Source organism: Hermetia illucens, chromosome 4 (assembly GCF_905115235.1).
Source record: "Hermetia illucens chromosome 4, iHerIll2.2.curated.20191125, whole genome shotgun sequence".
Taxonomy (NCBI): domain Eukaryota; kingdom Metazoa; phylum Arthropoda; class Insecta; order Diptera; family Stratiomyidae; genus Hermetia; species Hermetia illucens.
In genome coordinates this window covers 55,382,989-55,403,099 of record NC_051852.1, presented here as the reverse complement: position 1 = coordinate 55,403,099, position 20,111 = coordinate 55,382,989, and the positions used below count along the sequence as shown (strand labels likewise).

Sequence of the window (20,111 nt, the reverse complement as noted above, 5' to 3'; positions counted from 1 at the left end):
GGACTTAGTATAGTAGTCATCTAACGGCTGGTAGTTGTCGTTCGTTATCTTGGTCCCGAGGTGTACTCCGAAATAAATGGATACACAACCCGTTCCTACTCCCGCTCCCACCCCTGACGACATATTAGCCCGAGCAGCAGATGCTTATTCCCAGCTTAGTTTTGTTATACGCAGGCACAGCCGTCCCAGCAATTTTGATCAAAAATGCATGAAATTACATCACACAGGAGAGATATTGCCGCTAAGTAATATTTATTCGTCGCTAATTAAATGAGATCCTTGCTTTGCATAGTATTTAGCACGAATTTGTTATTAAACCGAATAGGGAGGACAGGATGAACACAGCGGCACAAGTAGCACTACGCTCTACACCCGAACGAAATGTGGAAATCATGAATATGAAGCATGAGTGGGCCAAGTGAAAGGTGAATGACGCACTCCCTTCACCCATTCAGCCCCCTATATTGCTCGACCACGTGCAATGTTACATACAACACACAGGATATTCTAAGGACGAATAATATTTCGTACAGGAAACAGTTTGCGGTGATTATTCAAATTCAGCCATTTGTTATCCTATAGGGATTATGCGTAATTTCGTATGTAACGCAGCAAGAGATGGTAAAGTGTTTGAATGATTTAAGATACTTTTCCAAAAGGGAAGACCCATCTTCCACTCCACACAATGATAACAATCGGGTTTGCTGGCTGACGTTGTCTAGCAAAAGCTGGTTTTTGCATTACCCATTTCACTTTCAGAGCATATTCCATTTTGTTCTTTGATGAATTGCGCTCATAAAATTGAATTAATGAAAGGAAGAGGACGCGATGGTGCAGTAATAAAACATTTTAAATTTTATACAGAAGATAGTATCGTCGTCTGGGAGATGTGAGACCAGCAACCGGCAAAGTAAGGCATGAGGTTAATGAAATGTCAGGGAGGTGAATGGTTATTTGATGCTTTTGTGATATTCCAAAAAGGTTCGGGGGGATTGTAAATAGCTGCGAAGTTTTGCATGCCAAAATTGAAGGAGATGCTTGGTAGACAGTTTTCAACAAGCGAGTTAATCTATTGTTGAACTCCATTAGGGTAAGCCAGTTATCGTGATTGGAACTTTGTTGCGACCGTCATTTAAGGAGTTAAACAGGGGGCGGATGTCTTTGGGTGTTGTGCGTTGACTGTTTTTATTTAATTCACGGAAAGGGTGCCATTTTTGGGATGAAAGTAATACCTCCTTACTTCAAAATCGAAATGAATCCCTCTTGGCACTAACATAATAGCTTCTCCTTCCATGGCTGTGCAAACAGCTGAAGACGAAAATATTGAAGCAGCATTTTGAAAATACCTTCAACCATTGTGGTTGTCTTTAGGTAGTTAAACTTACTTCTTCACGCGAACTGCCCACTCCGCTACGGCATTTAAGGAGTTTCAGCGAGGAAACAGACACACGGTTCTCTTAGCTCGGTTGTCGCAAGTCAAAATGGAACTGTCGCGGCCCTTCTTGAGTGTGCCTCCGACGTTGAGGTTAAAATGTTGTTGGCATTACTTGAGGTCCTCGAAGGGGCCCTTTTAAAATAGCAGCTGTGTCATATGGGAGGCGTCTGTCCTAATTAAAGTGTACGTGCGAAAGTTGAGATCCCTGGGCATATCGGCCACGTTTTTCGCATGGTTGTTAGGTGGTGGTGGGCAAGCAAATTTCAAGCATCTCATTGAACAACGGGTGGTACGCGGTTATTCGGTGCGCGAGGAGTTCTCTTAACTTCAAGGAAAAGAAGGACTCAGACTGCATTCCCTGGCACACTGTAGCGTGCAATAGACTCTCGACAGAAAGCCGCCCCACAAGACTGTGCAGAAATGTATTTCAGAGGTATTACCCCAGCCCACCGCGATTGCCTATCGATGATTAGGAGGCAACACTTCAAATAGTGTCCATCCACCCCGACATAACGGTGGATGGTGTGAAAATGCTTGGTAGACAGAGGAAACATGTCTACCTCTTTCCTCATATATTTTGTAATTTTGCACTTCTGGCATACGATGCACTGTATGGTCCAAGATTTGATATCCTTGTTCCTGGACAACGATTTGTTGTCGGGATGTCTCAGTGTGCTAAATTGTGAACGGCATGAAAAACTTCTTTGTAGGAATCGGACCGAATATATGGTGTGTTTCCTTATCTGAGATATCGCAGTATATGCTGGACATTAAGGCGAAGAATGAAACTCACTAAATGTGTATCTTCAGTTGTTGTCCCTCTACGCATCCGAGATTGTCGGCAAATTTACGGTGGCGGGGACCATGACCATGACAAAGCATCAGCAACTGCGTTGCCTTTTTACTGTTTCAAAGCAAAGGTGAGTGAATGGCCTGCCTTCGAGGGAATACCGGAAATATTTAATTGCGAGGTACGTGGCTAATAGTTCGTGATCGAAAGTGCTGTAGCTCCGTAAAGCGGTGTTCAGCTGTTGGATAAAGCTCAATGGATGGCAAATTTGATAAAGAGCAGTACTTACGGCCATGTCTGAGGCATCGACGAATAGAGCTAGGGGTGCAACCTGTGGGGGAATGCGAAAAATCTAGCATCGACCAGCTGTTGCATATCCAATGCATGGACTATCTCTGAGGGCCACTCATTCCTGGGAAAGTCTTTGGCTTTCGGGCCGATCAGGTAAGACCAAGGAAAAGAAACGACGACAAAAGTTTAACATACCCAAGGAATTTTCAGATTCTTCACTGTTTTCGGGAGTAAGAGGCTTCAAATTGCTTGCACTTCGACTGGATCTGGTTGGATGCCTTCAAAGGTTATAAGATGACCGAGAAATCTAACCAGCGATTGCAAAAATTTGCATTTCTCAACGTTGAGTACTATATCTGTCACAAAGGAAGATGCAAAAATGCACTTGAGGTGTTCTAAATGCTCGGACTCAGAGGAGGACGCGACCAGAATATCATCCAAATAAACAAATCAGGTTTCGTAGCATAGAGTGAATGAATCTATGAACGGTTTGCGTCACATTGTAGTCCAAACGTCATAATAGCAAACTGTTTCCACGCACGGTCGTAACGGATGCACCTTAGAAAAAATGGGGGTTGATGTGTTGATGTGGTGCTGTTTAACTCACTCAGAGAGACTACGCTTGCAAGTAGGACGGCAATGGAAAGAGCGTTGGAAGCGCAGCTTGAGATTCTTTATGATGTCTCAAGAAAGGTGGGGGTGGGGTCAATGCAGATTCTGATTTATAAATCCACAAGCAATCTAGAGTGGCACAAGAAGTCTGCGCCTAAGATGGGAGTGCTGGTATCCACGACATTGAATCGCGCCAAGAAACATGTCTACCTGCCTGTAGCGAACGTGCGGATCAAAAAGGAGTTAAAGTTTGCGGCAGCTGCGTTCCATTTGGGGCAGGAAAGACCACGACCGCGGTGAATCCCGTTCAATTTCCTTGTGAATTTTTTGGATCACATTTCAAATGGGACATTAATTGAAGTAGATAGTTTCAAGTTTAATTTTCCTGAAATTACAATCACTTCTATGATTTCGTTTCTTTCAGTACCACATAGCGCCCAATTTTCACTTAACACTTTTTTAACAGACAAGAGAACTGTCAAATTGACACGCCGACCATGACGACCCACCAGCAGAGATGGGTCGTGGCATATTAAGTCCGGTCGAAAAAGTAACGTCATCATGACGACGCGGCTAAACTTGGTCTCCAAACTGAACCGTACGGGAGGCTTCGCGAGCGCTCAATGGAAAACAGTAGGTGTCGATGGTTCCGGAATGCGGAGAAATGCGGTTAGAGCAAATTGTGCTTTGAGTGGTGGCCGATTCCTTCTCCAAAACGGTGGCACCCGTACAACCCCGGGAGCGATTGAAGGCCCTGTCTCGGTTCTGTCTGTGGAAAATTTATGACGCAGCGACGCAACTTGCAAGGGTAAACGACACACAAGAGGCCCAAGGGCTGCAAGGAGCAGATGACAAGAATCTCGCGCCGGTTCTTACGGTTTTTAATTTCGAAAATAGAGTTTCCAAATTATTATACATATATACAGCTTTTGATTAAAAATCAATTTGTTTTGTGTTTACGACCGTCCTGACTTTTTCAAACTCCATTCAAAGTTTCCTGGTCTGTACGATTTTTTTGAGAATTTACTTCGCCCGCCAGTTGCCGAGCATTTTAGTTGGCTCCGTGGGCACGTCCGAGGATCACTTTACCATCACGGCTTGCGTTTCACATCCTGGGTGGGGGCTCACTTGTCCACTTTACTGGTCGTATGGCCGTTTACTTGTGTGGCCACTGCGGACTTATTTCCAGTGAGACAACTCTTTCTTGTTTTAACAAAGGTTACGATTGCGAATCTCTTCCCTGATTCAGAGAACGCTCGGGATATCGCAAATGCGAAAAATCATACGAATTCGACGTGATAGACAGTATGACAGAAACACCTGTGACAGGGAGATCTTCCCTCAGACATCTTTCCATGCTGAAGGTAAGCTTAACCACGTGAGAACGAGGATAAAACTGAAACGGTTTCCAACCAAATAAAGAATCCATTCGGGAAGAAAGTCGCAGCTTATTCTAAAAAAATCTGTATGATGTAATGGCTTAAAACATCTTTAGAACGCAAATAAGTACGGTAATCATGCAGCAGTTCACCTATAAAGGCATAGGAGGCTTATCTTTTGAGTTTTCGGTTTCAATCTCACCGTAAACCTCATGGTCTGTACTCCCAGACTACATACAAGCCAAGGCGGAAGTAGCCGTGTTATGTGAAAGTCATAGAGATTTTAAAGATGTAGATTCAACTGGCGGAGCGTCGATTTGAGTGTGCTGGAATCAACTCTCAATACATGATATGAGGAAACCTACAACGGAGAATGTAGTGTATACGACTGCCCAAACCTGATATTGACAGAATTCGAGGGAATTCCGTCAATGTTAGGATACGGAAAACTTTAGATTACAAAGTTTCGCTTTCTAAATAATATTATCATAAGTCGTGTTTCAATAGATAAAAATAAATCATCAAAAAATATAAGAAAACCTACTGTTAAGGGACACCCTAATCACCGGTATACAATATGCTTTACGACCTATTCTCATACTTACCAAATATACACCAAAAATTTCATAAAAATCGGTCGAGCCGTTTCGGAGAAGTGCAACCACAAACACCGTGACACAAGATTTCCATACATATATTAGATGAATAGATAAGAGCAATACACTAAGCATACCTACCATAGACACATTAAAAAGAATTAATCAGGATGAAAACTACAACTCATCGAACTAGCTATTTATCGATGCCACAGAATTTAGATGTTGAAATGGAGATAAATTCCTTTGGGATTGCTTTTAAAATAGCAAAAGGAAGCCTCAGATCCCATGAACTTTACTGGATCACCTGCCCCAACGTTCCTTTAGATTTTTTTTCTAAGCGAATGAGGTCTATCACTGAAAATTTGCGCTGAGTTCTTAGGAAGATTGATATTGATGTATTGATATTGATACTCAGGAACTCAGAAATAACAACAAAAAAGAAGGATAATCAGGTGACAACAGGCAAGGGAAAACCTAAAAAAGAATCGATAAACCATTAGCCCAATCTTCGTCATAGACAAAACATGGAGTAATGATTCTTCTTCTACACAGATTTAGGTCGACAATCCACCTAATTGTCCAAGATGCGACGTAGAATCAGGAGCACGTTTCCTTGAATTGTTCGCAATTTATTCACAGATTAACGTATAGAGCGAATGCAGCGCAAAATGCGTGCGAGTGGAGATAGCTGCAATGCGATCATCTCCATGATAGGCCTGCGTCCGAAGTAAGTTGGGAAACGCAGAAGATATCTCAGAGTCGTGTTAAGAAACTCGCTTGGGAGAAGAAGTTTCGTGTTGATATGCGGAAGGCTGAGGAGCAAGTCACATGTGGGCATCATCATCATCATCAACGGCGCAACAACCGGTATCCGGTCTAGGCCTGCCTTAATAAGGAACTCCAGACATCCCGGCTTTGCGCCGAGGTCCACCAATTCGATATCCCTAAAAGCTGTCTGGCGTCCTGACCCACGCCATCGCTCCATCTTAAGAAGGGTCTGCCTCGTCTTCTTTTTCTACCATAGAAATTGCCTTATAGACTTTCCGGGTGGGATCATCCTCATCCATACGGATTAAGTGACCCGCCTACCGTAACCTATTGAGCCGGATTTTATCCACAACCGGACGGTCATGGTATCGCTCATAGATTTCGTCATTGTGTAGGCTACAGAATCGTCCATCCTCATGTAGGGGGCCAAAAATTCTTCGGAGGATTCTTCTCTCGAACGCGGCCAAGAGTTCGCAACTTTTCTTGCTAAGAACCCAAGTTTCCGAGAAATACATGAGGACTGGCAAGATCATAATCTTGTATAGTAAGAGCTTTGACCCTATGGTGAGACGTTTCGAGCGAAACAGTCTTTGTAAGCTGAAATAGGCTCTGTTGGCTGACAACAACCGTGCGCGGATTTCATCATCGTAGTTGTTATCGGTTGTGATTTTCGATCCTAGATAAGAGAAATTGTCAACGGTCTCAAAGTTGTATTCTCCTATCCTTATTCTTCTTCGTGTTTGTGTTTGACCAGTGCGGTTTGATGTGGTTGGTTGATTCGTCTTCGGTGCTGACGTTGCCACTATATATTTTGTTTTGCCTTCATTGATGTGCAACCCAAGATCTCGCGCCACCTGCTCGATCTGGATGAAGGCAGTTTGTACGTCTCGGGTCGTTCTTCCCATGATGTCGATATCGTCAGCATAGGCCAGTAGTTGGGTGGACTTGAAGAGGATCGTACCTCTTGCATTTACCTCAGCATCACGGATCACTTTCTCGAGGGCCAGGTTAAAGAGGACGCATGATAGCGCATCCCCTTGTCGTAGACCGTTGTTGATGTTGAATGGTCTTGAGAGTGATCCCGCTGCTTTTATCTGGCCTCGCACATTGGTCAGGGTCAGCCTAGTCAGTCTTATTAATTTCGTCGGGATACCGAATTCTCTCATGGCCGTGTACAGTTTTACCCTGGCTATGCTATCATAGGCGGCTTCAAAGTCGATGAACAGATGGTGCAACTGTTGTCCATATTCCAACAGTTTTTCCATCGCTTGCCGCAGAGAGAAAATCTGATCTGTTGCAGATTTGCCTGGAGTGAAGCCTATTTGGTATGGGCCAATGATGTTCTGGGCGTATGGGGCTATTCGGGCTAGCAAGATAGTGGAGAATATCTTATAGATGGTACTCAGCAACGTGATACCTCTATAATTGCTGCACTGTGTGATATCTCCCTTTTTATGTATGAGACAGATAATGCCTCGTTGCCAATCGTCAGGCATTGATTCGCTGTCCCATACCTTGAGCACAAGTTGATGAACCACTTGGTGTAACTGGTCGCCTCCATATTTAACCAATTCGGCTGTAATTCTATCGGCTCCTGGCGACTTATGATTTTTTAGCCGATGAATTGCACGGACTGTTTCTCCTAAACTTGGTGGTGGCAGTATTTGTCCGTCGTCTTCAGTTGGCGGGACCTCCAGCTCGCTGATGTTCTGGTTGTTCAGTAGCTCATCAAAGTACTCAACCCATCGCTCTAATATGCCCATTCTGTCGAAAATCAGATTTCCCTCTTTGTCTCGGCAGGATGAACATCGAGGTGTATAAGGCTTCATCCTGCTGACTTCCGCGCCTGGTGCGGTTGCTCCCTGTACTTTTCTAGTTCACAGACTTGTTGGTTCTCCCAGGCTTCCTTTTTCCGTCTGTGAAGTTGCTTCTCCGCTCGACGGAGTTCGTGATAAGTCTCTGCGCGTGCCCGCGTTCTTTGAGAATGCAACATTACTCGGTATGCGGCATTCTTCTGTTCCGTTGCTAGCTTACATTCATCGGCAAACCAGCCGTTCCGGCTCCTATTGCGGCTGAGGCCAAGTATGTTTATGGCCGTATCCATGATAACGTTCTTCAAGTGATTGTCAAGATCATTTGTTAATACTTCATCTCCAGGTCCTCTGTTGACTGCGGTTATTGCGGCATTCATTTCCCTCTTATAGGTGTCACGGAGGGTTGTGTTGTGGATGGCTTCAGTGTTCACTCTCACCTGATTGTCAGAGGGGATTCTAGGTGGTATTGTTATTCGAGCTCGGAACACCATGCCAACGAGATAGTGATCCGAGTCTATATTGGCGCTCCTATATGTTCTGACATTCATCAAGGCTGAGAGGTGGCGGCGTTCGATCAACACGTGGTCGATTTGGTTGAAAGTGGTCCTGTCTAGAGAGGCCCGCGTATGTTTGTGGACCGCTTTCCGCGCAAACCAGGTACTTCCAATAACCATTTCGTGTGATCCTGCTAATTGAATAGTCCGCAGTCCGTTATCATTTGTTTTTTCGTGTAAGCTATGGGAGCCAACGTATCGGCTGAATACTGGCTCCTTCCCTACTTGGCTGTTAAAATCCCCAAGTATGATTTTGATATCATATCTGGAACAGGCTTCGAGGGTTCGTTCTACTGCCTCGTAGAGAGTATCCTTCTCCGACTCTGCAGTCTCCTCTGTAGGGGTGTGAACGTTTATGAGGCTTATATTTCTAAACTTGCCTCGCAAGCGCAGAGTGCATAGCCGTTCGCTTATGTTTTCAAAGCCAATAACAGCAGGTTTCATTTTTTGGCTGACTGAGAAACCTACTCCGAGCACATGGTTTACTGGATGACCGCTATAATATATGGTGTAGTGGCTCTTCTCCAGGAAACCGGTCTCTGTCCATCGCATCTCTTTTAACGCTGTTATATCAGCCCTATATTGGGACAGGGTATCGGCTAGCTGCTCATCAGCTTCATCTCTGTACAGGGAGCGCACGTTCCATGAGAAAATGCGCAAATCGTTATTCCGTTGTCGTTGCCGGGTCCGTCGTTTTAAAATCCGTCCTGTCTGAAGCTCCTGTTCTGGTTTCGTAACAAGTTGTTTTCCGTGTAGGGTTTTCAGCCCTACACAACCCCTAACATGGAAGACCAGTTGGTACCGTTTTTAGGCGCGGGAGACTCGCCTTCATCATGCTCCGTCTGCAGCTTTTCGTTAAGAAAGAGCTCCCAGCGGTCACCACGTGGAGGTGGAGATAGGGTTTGGTAGTAGAGTTGTTGGTGTTGGTTCAGCAGGCATTTGCCAGGTTTTATGCTCCATCGTGGGTACCAATCCACGTTTCACCCCGGGCATGGTATAGAAAAAATACGACATCGGTGGGGGAAGTCCATCACTTTATTCGGTGAACCTCGCATCCTTCGGACAATATTTACGTGGTTACCTGCAATAGGAGACAAACCAGCATTTCTGATTCCTTCTTCACACAAACAGATCTAACTGGTTTAAGAGTATAGTGGCACTGAATGACGGAGATGAAATTTTACATCAACCTGGATTTCAAACTGGGGTAACGTTAAACAAATAAATAAATTTTTGAAAAAAGCTCAAAAACCGCAATTTCCTTAAACGTTGCTTTAATGACCATCAAAACCAAATAAATCATGGCTGACCCGAATAAAATGTGACTTTCTATGTATAAAATATTTCCAGATGGGAGTGAACTATAGAAAACGTGCTCTCTTGTCCAGAAGCAGTCTTTCAGAAATTTTTATATAAAAATAATCAAGCTCTATTCACGCTCACTGTTGTCCCTCCCTGCACCTCGTTCCAGTTTTCCTAATCTAAAATTCCATTTTGATTAATGACTCTTTTCAGATATTTTCGCATACTTACGCAAGCACTCAACATACAAACTAAACAAAACAACAAAAAAACTTCCATTTCCCATCATGTCACAAACAATTCCCATGTTATCCTATTTTGCAGAGCGGAGCAAAAGACCCAGTTTGCCTTGCCAACTCCAGAATAAATAACGCATGGTCGTATATGAGAAGTATTCTTTCTATATTTGTTATAATACACATCATCGGGAATAATGTGATAAAAAGCCTCTAGTTTAACCCTTTCTTATGTCCGCCGTCAAGAGGGTGGTGTATGTTATCTTTCTACTCCAGTTGGGTGTCCCGGAGGATATTTTGCTGCCTCTCGTTCTGAATAAAGTTTAGTTTGAAAGTACAAGAATAAAAAACACTAGTGAAGAGGTTTCACTTCGTTACAATACGACAAAAGGAACGAAAAAAGGAGTAAGATAGGACTAATGCGTTTCCATAGCTTTCGGAAGATAACACGGAGCCCGGAAAAACTGTGCAAAAAAGGAAGGTCCTCACCAGGGGAAATTTACTTTCCTCAAACTGACACAACAAGTAACACAGTTTGCGCTCCAGTTATCATCCCCCGAAATGAGAACGCGTTACCAATTTCTCTAAACCGCAACCACTTCTTCCATGAATGTTTTCTTTCTTTTATTTCACGATATGTATTTTGATGTATTGTTCAGCAGAAGGTCCTTTTCAGTTTAAATTTTCGTTGAAATTGTTTTATTTAAAAGTTGCGAAGAGGGTTTTCAGTTGAAGTCGTCAAGCAAAGGATTGCATTGTTTTATGTAGGACAAGGCTTTTTGTTTGATTCAGAATTATCTTTGTGGCTGTCGCCCCCGGCTGAGAAGTCAGCATTTGCTATGCTTCAGCTTTCTGTTTTATTCTACCCAGCGTGCTGGGCTGGTGAAGTATGCGGTTCACATGGCCCGCAATGACAATACACAAAACAAACAACTGCGTGTGAATCGTTTTCAATCTCAGGAATCTCCTCTTTCATCATGAAACTATTAAAGCCCGAAATTCCCGGGTCGTTTGAACTACTCCGACCCGGGCATGTTAATGAGGAAGTAGTTGGGATGGTCGTTAAGACTTCCATAAAAAAGCCCTTTTTCAACCTCCGTCACTAATGATTCTTTAAGCTTCCCCAGCCAGATTTCTGTTCACCTAGGAAACCGCCAGACAACACAGATCATAGCGGGCACTCTTTAAAATCATCTCACATACACAGGATGAATTAAATTCGCATTAGGATTAGACTTCCTTCTCGGTCCCGTTTCGTGCTTTCCGTTTCGGAAGTTTTCGTCTTACGATTCGCTTCTATAATTTTAAAACCTTATAAAACGAGTCCTAGGACTGAAGCTCTGATGGGGTTTCGCTTGGCTTCCTAGTCACAAGGGAAAGGCAGAAACTTCGCGAGGTGGAGCGTAGATACTGGAGATTTTGTATTGTATTTTCAGTTGCTATAGCGAAACTGTGCAGGGAATCCTGAAGCCTTCAGGCTTTACTCTTTTGTGTGCGACAAGGAGTCCTCAACTTTGAATACAACATGGACAGGTGGGTTTTATACATTCTCTTGAGCCCTTAGCTTGTTACTTACCTACGTGATACATTCTCCTTTTCTGTTATACATAGGCAACGGTTTTCGTGTACAGAAAACATGAAAAGTGAATCGCGTTCAAGGACGACGATCGGGACGGGCAGAGAATCAGGTGAACTTTCTGTTCTCCGTTGGGCTCTTGAAACTGCAATTTTCCCATTGAAAATTGTGGAAAAATTTATATGTGAAGGGAACCAGACCCGAAGACATTTTGTATTTTGTGGTTACAACACAACAACAAGCAAATTCCGACACTGCTTTTGTACGGAACGGGAACGCGGATGATGTTCGCCGGGTGGAACCTAGGAGATGGAAACCACTTTCGTGACAACATCACGACAACATTTTGAGATTTTAATTGTATCGCAAATATATAGCTATGACTGTGGAAACAGAAAATATAATGCGACTTTTGAGGAAGTTTCTTTGTGCCAAGTCTTTGTGAAATTTTAAGATGAAAGCTTCAAGAAATTAAAAAACTTGAGTAAGTAAATGACGATTAGAAAGTTTCTCCTATTTGAAAAGCCTTTGTAAATATGTATATTTATTTGTTGCCACTGTAATTTCGAGAAAAATGAGCATGTAACATAGATACTCCACTCAGTTCATGCAAAAGCTATTATACTAGCGTCTCTTTTATCTAAGATGAATATTTATTCGTCATACTGGGCATACCTTGAATAAAGTTTCACTTTATTCAAACCGTAAAGTCTAGTGCGGGTTCGTCCGCTCTCGCCCTCTATTGTTCTGAATGGTGGCCGATTGTCATGACAATGAAGAAAGCCTCGCGGTAATAGAAACGAAGATGCTGCGTCAGATTGGTGTCGTAGCACGATAGGATCACATCCGTCATCAATACGGAGTTTGACAGTATCTCAACTCCACCCGAAACAAGCCCATGAGCGAGAAAAATAGCACAATCAATCAAGACGAGCCGACTTCGCTACTAAATAGTACACAGGCTACAGATGAAGAAAATGTATACTTTTAAGTCGAAGAAGTAACTGATTTGGAATTATTTCTCTTCGTTTTTGAAATTGACGAAATTGCTGGACTTTTTCGATAACCTTTTTTTTTGTTCTTCTCTACTGCTGTCGTCTTGCATAAAATCTTGCTCTGCCATACAATTTACCCAAGATCTCCTTGAATCGCCCTCTCGATCTCGTCATATAAATCCTACCACTGAGAGTTACCTCCCGTTATTTCTTTGTATGTTCACGTACGTGAAAATTTTAGTGGGCAATCTCTACCATTTCTGGCCTTCTTTCAAGCCCTAGCTAGCTAGACATAGCTGAACTCTACATTGTCACCTTCACGAAGTTTCGAACAGCTTCAACGATAGCACTCCTTATCTCGAGGTCGCTAAATCGATATTTTTATTATTGCTTAAGATCTCCATGATTATTCTAATATGATTCTGACTTTGCTATATAAAGCCAATGAGAAGGAGGAGAGAGCAATTATTCACCATCTTTAAACATCAGATGAAGATATGGTATCTCGCTTGGGCCTCGTTAATTAGAAATCCACACATTCTTTTCCGCCCAGCAAGTGTAAATCGTCTTCTTCTTCATAGTTTATTGTCCCTTTCGTGCCTTGGCTCTTTCGGGTATTTGCTTCCAGTTTTCGTTCAAGTTCAACAGTCGCGTCGTTCAATGCCCTATGCCTAATAGTATTTCACAGTCTCTACAGGTGTCAATTGCATCTTCCGATCTTTTTCTCGGTTTTCCGGTTGGTCTTGAATATCTTTCTGGATGTTCTCGTGTTGTTTATAAGCTGCAAATGAATATCCTATTGCAGCTATATCATGCCGAGACTTCTGACCCTTTGTACATCTCGTATTTTGTAGAATGAAACTATTCATCTTTCAGCTTCCAATAGTTCCCGAATCAATCTCGTTCAATTTGGCGAAATCAGGTTGATGTCAGTTTTCCCGCTACCAATAGCGATCCATTTGTTTGTTGGTGACGTTCATCGTTGTTTCGAGCCCTTTCTCGATTTCGAATCCTATTATAACTGTTTTGGCTACATACTGCAGACTTAAGCAAATCTGCGGGAAAGGCTTATCTTGCGTTTGGAAAAATTGTCTTCCCTTCACTGTAGAAGATGCCTCGGATCTTTGCCGAACCAATAAATCTTGGTTTCCAACTATATGGAGGCTATCTTCCTGTCAGGTATGACACAGAAGATGCGAACGCAGATTTTCCCGCTGCACTGTTCTTTGCTGTAAAGGGAATAATTTCGCTGGCTACGCGAAAGGTGAATCCGTGTTGGCAACAACTCTAGTTTCCCTGGAGGTTAGATATTGTCTTCTACTTGTAGTTAAGTCTAAAATAATAAAATAATTGGTCTATCAATTCTAGTTTCCTTGTTTTTAGTTTCAAATGAGGGATTCTCGATTCTGAACCCAGTGTGGTGAGATTATGTTCACTCTTTGGTGGAGTATAGGACATCCACATAGTCAGATTGTGCTTCAGTTTCACTATTATCACACTCAGCGCTGCGCAAGTGATAAGCTCACAGCAGCGAGACAAGCACAAGACGAACATAGACACCCATGACGATTGAGATTTGAACCCAGAGCAGCGAGAGGCTAACGCTATACTCCCTTCACCATCGCGCCGTCAACTATATTATACCGGACGGATGGACCACTTTTTAAGAACTGCATGGGAGACGCTATACTTTATGCATACCAGTTTAACATTTTTTTGAATAACGCTTTTGCAACAGTCATTCGTGAGTTTCTACTCGTTCAATATTTGGCGGATCAGCATGTGCATGCACTTTTCTACACAACCACCTTTCCACCTTTCAGTATTTCCGGAGGTAAGATTCAGTGCGTTATTTGATTTTAGGCTTTTGGTGGTGACCTCCGCCTTCTGTGTGGACGGATGTCAACTGCAGAGGTGGAGCGTTCATAGTTCATAGAAATTTCTTCCATTGCTTCTGATGAGACACCCATTCTGTGTAATATAATAACATCAGTTAATTTACCTTTGCCCCTGCAATGGTTAGTTTTGGCTAGAAAACCAACTTTCACTGTATTAAATGCATATCTGAAATTATTTATCACAAAGTTATTGTCAGTATTGCATGGAGTAAGTAATTTGCTAACCTTTCATATCTGCAAGTAGTTTTCCAAGTAATAATGCAGACCACAGTTAGCGCCTCGAAATGTGCGGACGTCGAGTATGCTAGCAGTCCATCGTTTGTTGATTTAATGCCCTTTCTGGAGAATGTGAAAGCACATTGAGCAACAATATACCGGAGGTCACAAGTGCCCATGATCAGGGTAGATGACCAGCCGTTGGAGGCTATTAACAAGAACGAATGCGCTGTCAGGTATATATTCCATAAAGTTTGAGTGCGTATGTTCAAGACGAAACCGAAGTAGGCCATACACCGAAATGATATTGGATAAAGGCTTCGCCAAAACCCAGACACGAATCACCAAGGAACTGGAAACCGAAAGGGTAAAAGGTAGTGGCAGACAAATGCCATATCATATTGGAAGAAAGCTCCAAACGATAACGGAATAAATTGTTAGGATTTGGTTAGCCTTGATAACATTGGAACCTGGTGGAATCACTCCACTCGTTGTGCTACTACCCATAAGACGAATCTCACCAGAGCCAATTGAAGGATTGGTGAGGTACTGCTGGAGGAAAACGTATCACTTCCGATCGGCTATAATGACAATGTGTACAACGTCTCGGAAGGTAAGCGCACCAACCGTAGAGCTGAGTACCTACTTGAATTTCTGGTCATGGCTTGGCTAGTTAGGAACTTGAGAGTGTCGAATGAGCCTCTGCCTTTTAGTGGAATAAAAAAATAGCCAAACTGCGAACAGACGCACGCAGACTATTCAATCATTAAAAAAAAGCCGGGCACTGTTCAAGGTATAAAATGTACTATCAATTCTTAACGAGGCTGGTATCTATCAGATAATATGCGATGTGGTTAGGGTCATCCCAATATTTTGTTTCAGTTCAGAATCTCATCCGAAGCAGCTTTTACCTGACTCAACTACCTTAGTTTTCGGTACACGCAATAGACAGTGAAGTAAACCCACTTTTGAAGAGAACTACAGGTAGCAGAACATAGTGATTTTGGCAGTCAGCCAGGCGCTTATTATAACACTCTAATCCAACCCGATTAATTTCCAAACTGATAGGGGAGGACCTTCCAAAATAAATATACTCGGTCCACACAATTAAGAACTGCTAATTATGCACAAACGACTACAAACCCCGATGTATTCTTTGCATTTACGCTCCTGGCGGCAAAATTGTAGCCCGGGATTATTATTTCCTTTCGTTATAACTAATGGCGTTTTCCTCCTTGCAGCGCACGGCTCACACCTATCAGGTAAGAAATTTTAAAAATTGGCACGAAAATATTTGTGAGGTGGGTTCCTATTTGAAAATACCTTCGCTCTGCTCTACTCCAATGTTTTCATTCTATGCCTGATAGACCCAAAAAGTTGCAGGACTATTTTGTCCTTCGCACCGCTTGTGGTACACTGCATGCCATGTAAGAGATTCAAATCTTTGGGTTTACGGTGCACAAAGTTGCGAAAAGTAAATTATCTTCGTACTTCAATATCTGGCCAGTTTCCTAGAAACTAGTGGTAAACAGGTAATTTGATCCCACAGTGAGGGTAAAAAGCTGCCCAACTTAATGCTATCGAATAAGTAATAGCCACCAAAGCCATGCCGTTAAATATTAGTATCCTCACTGATTAGACGGATCAACTCGCAAGAGCTCTGCAAGAAATTAGCCAAGAGCTGCGAAGGGTAACGTTGCAAAAATGGCTATAAACTTCACTACTTTGGTAGCCCACGCAGCCAATGTAGTGTCGGCATTGGCATCTATGTGTGCTTATCTGACGCTACTAAAGAAGTTGAGTACTTCTATAATCCTCCGCTCGGACAAAATCTTCTCGTGGTGGGGAAGCCAGTGGTAGTTTACTACTTCACTTAGGGTGTCCAAAAGCACATGAAGAGGGAAATCAAGTCGTGGCACGGATTTTGGAGGCCTCAACAGATTCATGTTCCCTCACGGAGAAATCTGTGGAAGACAGGTTCAACACTTCCGTGGAAAACCTGCACCCGGCGCCAACAGCACGGTCAGTCAGAAAGGATAGAACAGCAACTCCCTTAATGAGAAGAACTGGAAACCTGACCACGGCCGGCCTGTCGGTGGCACTGTTGCCTAACTCTTCTTAAATACGGGAGAGGAAAGTTCGGCAGAAGAAAACGTCAGTCGCATAGGAGAAAAGGGGAGAAAAGGGGAGAAAAGGAAGGTGATGATGTGGACGTAACTGGTCTAATTCCGGTATGTGGAAACAAACCCATGCGGCTCGGAAACCATGAACCTAGGAGGGCTCGCAGTCGACGACGACGGAAGGCACTGCGAAAGAAGATGGAGTTTCTTGGAACATGGGCGTTGCTACACCACCAAGTGCGGCGATATCCAGAGAAATCGGATCTTTTTCAACCATGCTGAGACAATTCTGCTCCTTGGACCTTGTTGCGATCAACTTACAATACCAGATTAACGGTTAGAGGAGAAACGTAATAGTTGCCTCTACTTACTTACCCTGTGATTCTTTGTGTCCTCCGCCGACGCCAGAACTAAGGTATCTGGTAGTGAGTGCAGAATCAGGTGGCCTTAATCTTTTAATAGGTCGTGATGCGAACGCTCAGCATATTTGTTGGGACAGTAGTAAATGGAATCCAAGAGGAAAGAAGCTGCTTTTATCACTTCAGTTGGTCTGATAACCGCGAATGTAGCGTGCGCCCCTACAATCTTGGGGCCAAGAAGCAGTGGAGTAATTGACCTATTAATCTGCACTTCAAAGTTGTTAGAGTTGATTAACGACTGGCGAGTGCAAGATGATGTCTCACTCTCAGATCACCGTTACTTAGAATTTAGTCTGACTACTGCAGGCAAACAGTGTGTAATAAAAAGACGGAATTCTAGGAAAATAGATTGAACAAAGTTGAATAAACTTCTTGGCGACAAACTTGAGCTCCATAGGCGACCAAGGACTTCTGTGACGATACAACATCAATTGGAAACTTTGAATCGCACACTTCTAGAGTGCTTTGAAGCGAATTGTCCTATTTCCCGAGGCCAATGCGGTAAAACGGTTTCATGGTGGATCCGAGAACTGCAAAGACTTAGGAAATCCACCAGAAGACTACTAAATCGTGCTTGCAAAAGCAATAAGGATGAAGCCTGGTAATGGAATGCTCGAAACGAGACTCCTTTAGAGCATACTGTGAGAAACTGGAAGGTAACAGGGAGATTTGCAGGTTGTGCAGAGTCCTTATTAGAAAACTAGATCACTTGGAGGATGTCTTCCTTTGGGCTGCATGACTTCCTCTTGGCGGAAGATTATGTGGTCTTCATACCTAAGCCTGTTAAAGATGACTATTCGAATCCAAAGAATTTCAGACCAATCACTTTAACATCATTTTCGCTGAAATGTCCGGAGAGGCTGGCTGAGCACACATTTGCGAGAAGGCGCTAAGATCGCATCCACTAAATGAAAATCAACATGCTTACCAACTTGGGAAGTCCTGTGAGTCTGCTCTTCACTCTTTGGTTTCAAAGACGCAATTCTGAAAGCCGGGTACGTGATGGGGGTGTTCGCGGACATTGAAAGGGCTTTTGACTGTGCGTCCTTCTAAAACTCTGTGATGCCGCCAGAGAGAATGGCATTAATGGAACTTTAATAAAATGGTTCCACGCTATGCTAACGCAGAGATTGCTGCCTTTTGGAATGAGTGTTGATCGCTACCTAACAAAGGAAACTACCTTCAAGGAGGTGTGATATCACCAATTTCGTGGAGTATGCTGATCGGCTTACTACTATGTAAAATGCAAAATCTGCCAATACACGTGGTGTGAGGGGTTAAGATGAAACAAAACAGTTTTCGCTGTAAACTAGCCACACTACAAACAACTGCGTGTCTGGGTATTACCGGTGAAATGAGTACCATATCCGGCGCACACTGAATGCATTACTCAATTTGCAGCCCTTGGATTTGTTTATTCAGAGCACTGCAATGAGAGAAGCTCACAGATTAATTCTATTAGATCTATGGGAAATCAATGGACATGGGGGGCACAGAGCATTGGGAGAACTGAATACAGTTTTCGCATTGAAGAAGAAAACTGGGACGAACCAGAAGAATGTGTGTCAGGATATACTGACGTCTTGTACACCGCTGGCTCACAGAATAGGGGTGGTGCAGCCTTTCCCTTAGGACAATATACAGCGGTCTTTCAGGCTGAAGTTTATACAATCCTAAGGGCGGCAGCTTGGATGATTGACGAGCGGTTGAAGAGCAGGCGCATCGCAATCTATAGCGATGAGGGCGCTAAACAGTCCTTTGATCACTTCAAAAGTCGTTGAAGAATGTATAAATCGATTTAACTCTGTTCCTAGATTCAATACGGTGGAATTAATCTGGGTCCTGCTAAACACACCAGACTTTTCCTGTCAGAACCTAGCAAACATATTGCAAAGTTTATCCTGTCGAAAAGCAGGAAGACTTGCAGAAGTAGTGTGAGCATTCTGACTGGCCCTAATTCACTAGCTGGGCATATGTTGAGAATAGGAATTCTCCAAGGTGATACGTTTCCATCCTGTAATGAAAAAGCGGAATCCACGGAGCATTTTCTATGTGAGTGCCCCGCCTATGGACGCAACAGACATCAGATTTTTGCTGCTGATGTGTTACAACTGCAGCGGGTAGCATTAGATCCACTAACGAATCTGGGATATTCCTTTAGACGGAGCAATCGAGTACAATGGACCACTAGAGCCTGAGTGCTCGGAGGCCTTGCCTCTCCCCAACTGCAAACACACATGCACAAACCACTTCCTTACCGGTTAATGAAGCGCACTAATATCATAGCTGACCGCACGATCAATTTTTTCCCGTATACACCCCACAGATAGGTCGACCAATGCTGGGAAACACGCCTTCTGGCATTTGCTCGACTCAAAGAACTGTGTCTACCGACGATTATATTAGTAAACAGTTCATCTTCCTTGGGTTTGGAATGACTGTATATGAATTCAGATCCGTGGGAAGAAATGCCTCTCATCTTCCCCTGATACTGATAGTGCAAAGGGACTTCACACTGACAAATTCCTTGTGGCTCAATGGTGTCCAGCTATTCTTCCGATGTGATATTAACTGCTTTTTATCACAATTTACATGACACTGCTGGAATGCGAAACAAACCGGTAACTTCCTCTGAAGCAAAAATGAAATAACTCTCATGCAAGCGTCTAAGCCCTTAGTTGGCTCATTTATTCTTAATTTGAATGAATTTAATGGCATGCAAAATCAGAGATGATTTTCTATCAAAACTGGATAATGACATTGCTACATTGCTCGCAGGTCGTCTAAAGAATTGTGCTGTTTGTATTCTCATAAAGAGACCAAACCCGAAGGAAACCTTGTTACTCGTATCTGCTTGGTGAAAGTAGAAGGAATCCAAACGTTTTTTGTTGCTAGACCCTTAATATTGCAGTTCCTGTAATAGCTCCTGATGAAATCAACAAAAATGTTCATTGAATTTTATAGTAATGTTGGGGATCAAATAACTATAAGGTGGTACTGCTGGTAAGCATTGTTTTCCTTGGCTTTTGATAAAGAAACTACGGAGTTCTTCAGATGTTGACGCAATAAATTGTCTTAACCTCGAACTTAACATACAATTTTTGTCA

General features: G+C 43.1%; 1 protein-coding gene across 16 annotated transcripts in view; it reads right to left on the bottom strand.

Annotated features, from left to right (window-relative positions):
• LOC119653637 (uncharacterized protein CG43867) overlaps nucleotides 1-20,111 on the bottom strand; it is a 466,832-nt gene that overhangs the window by 267,555 nt on the left and 179,166 nt on the right. The gene's annotated exons all lie outside the window — the stretch shown is intronic.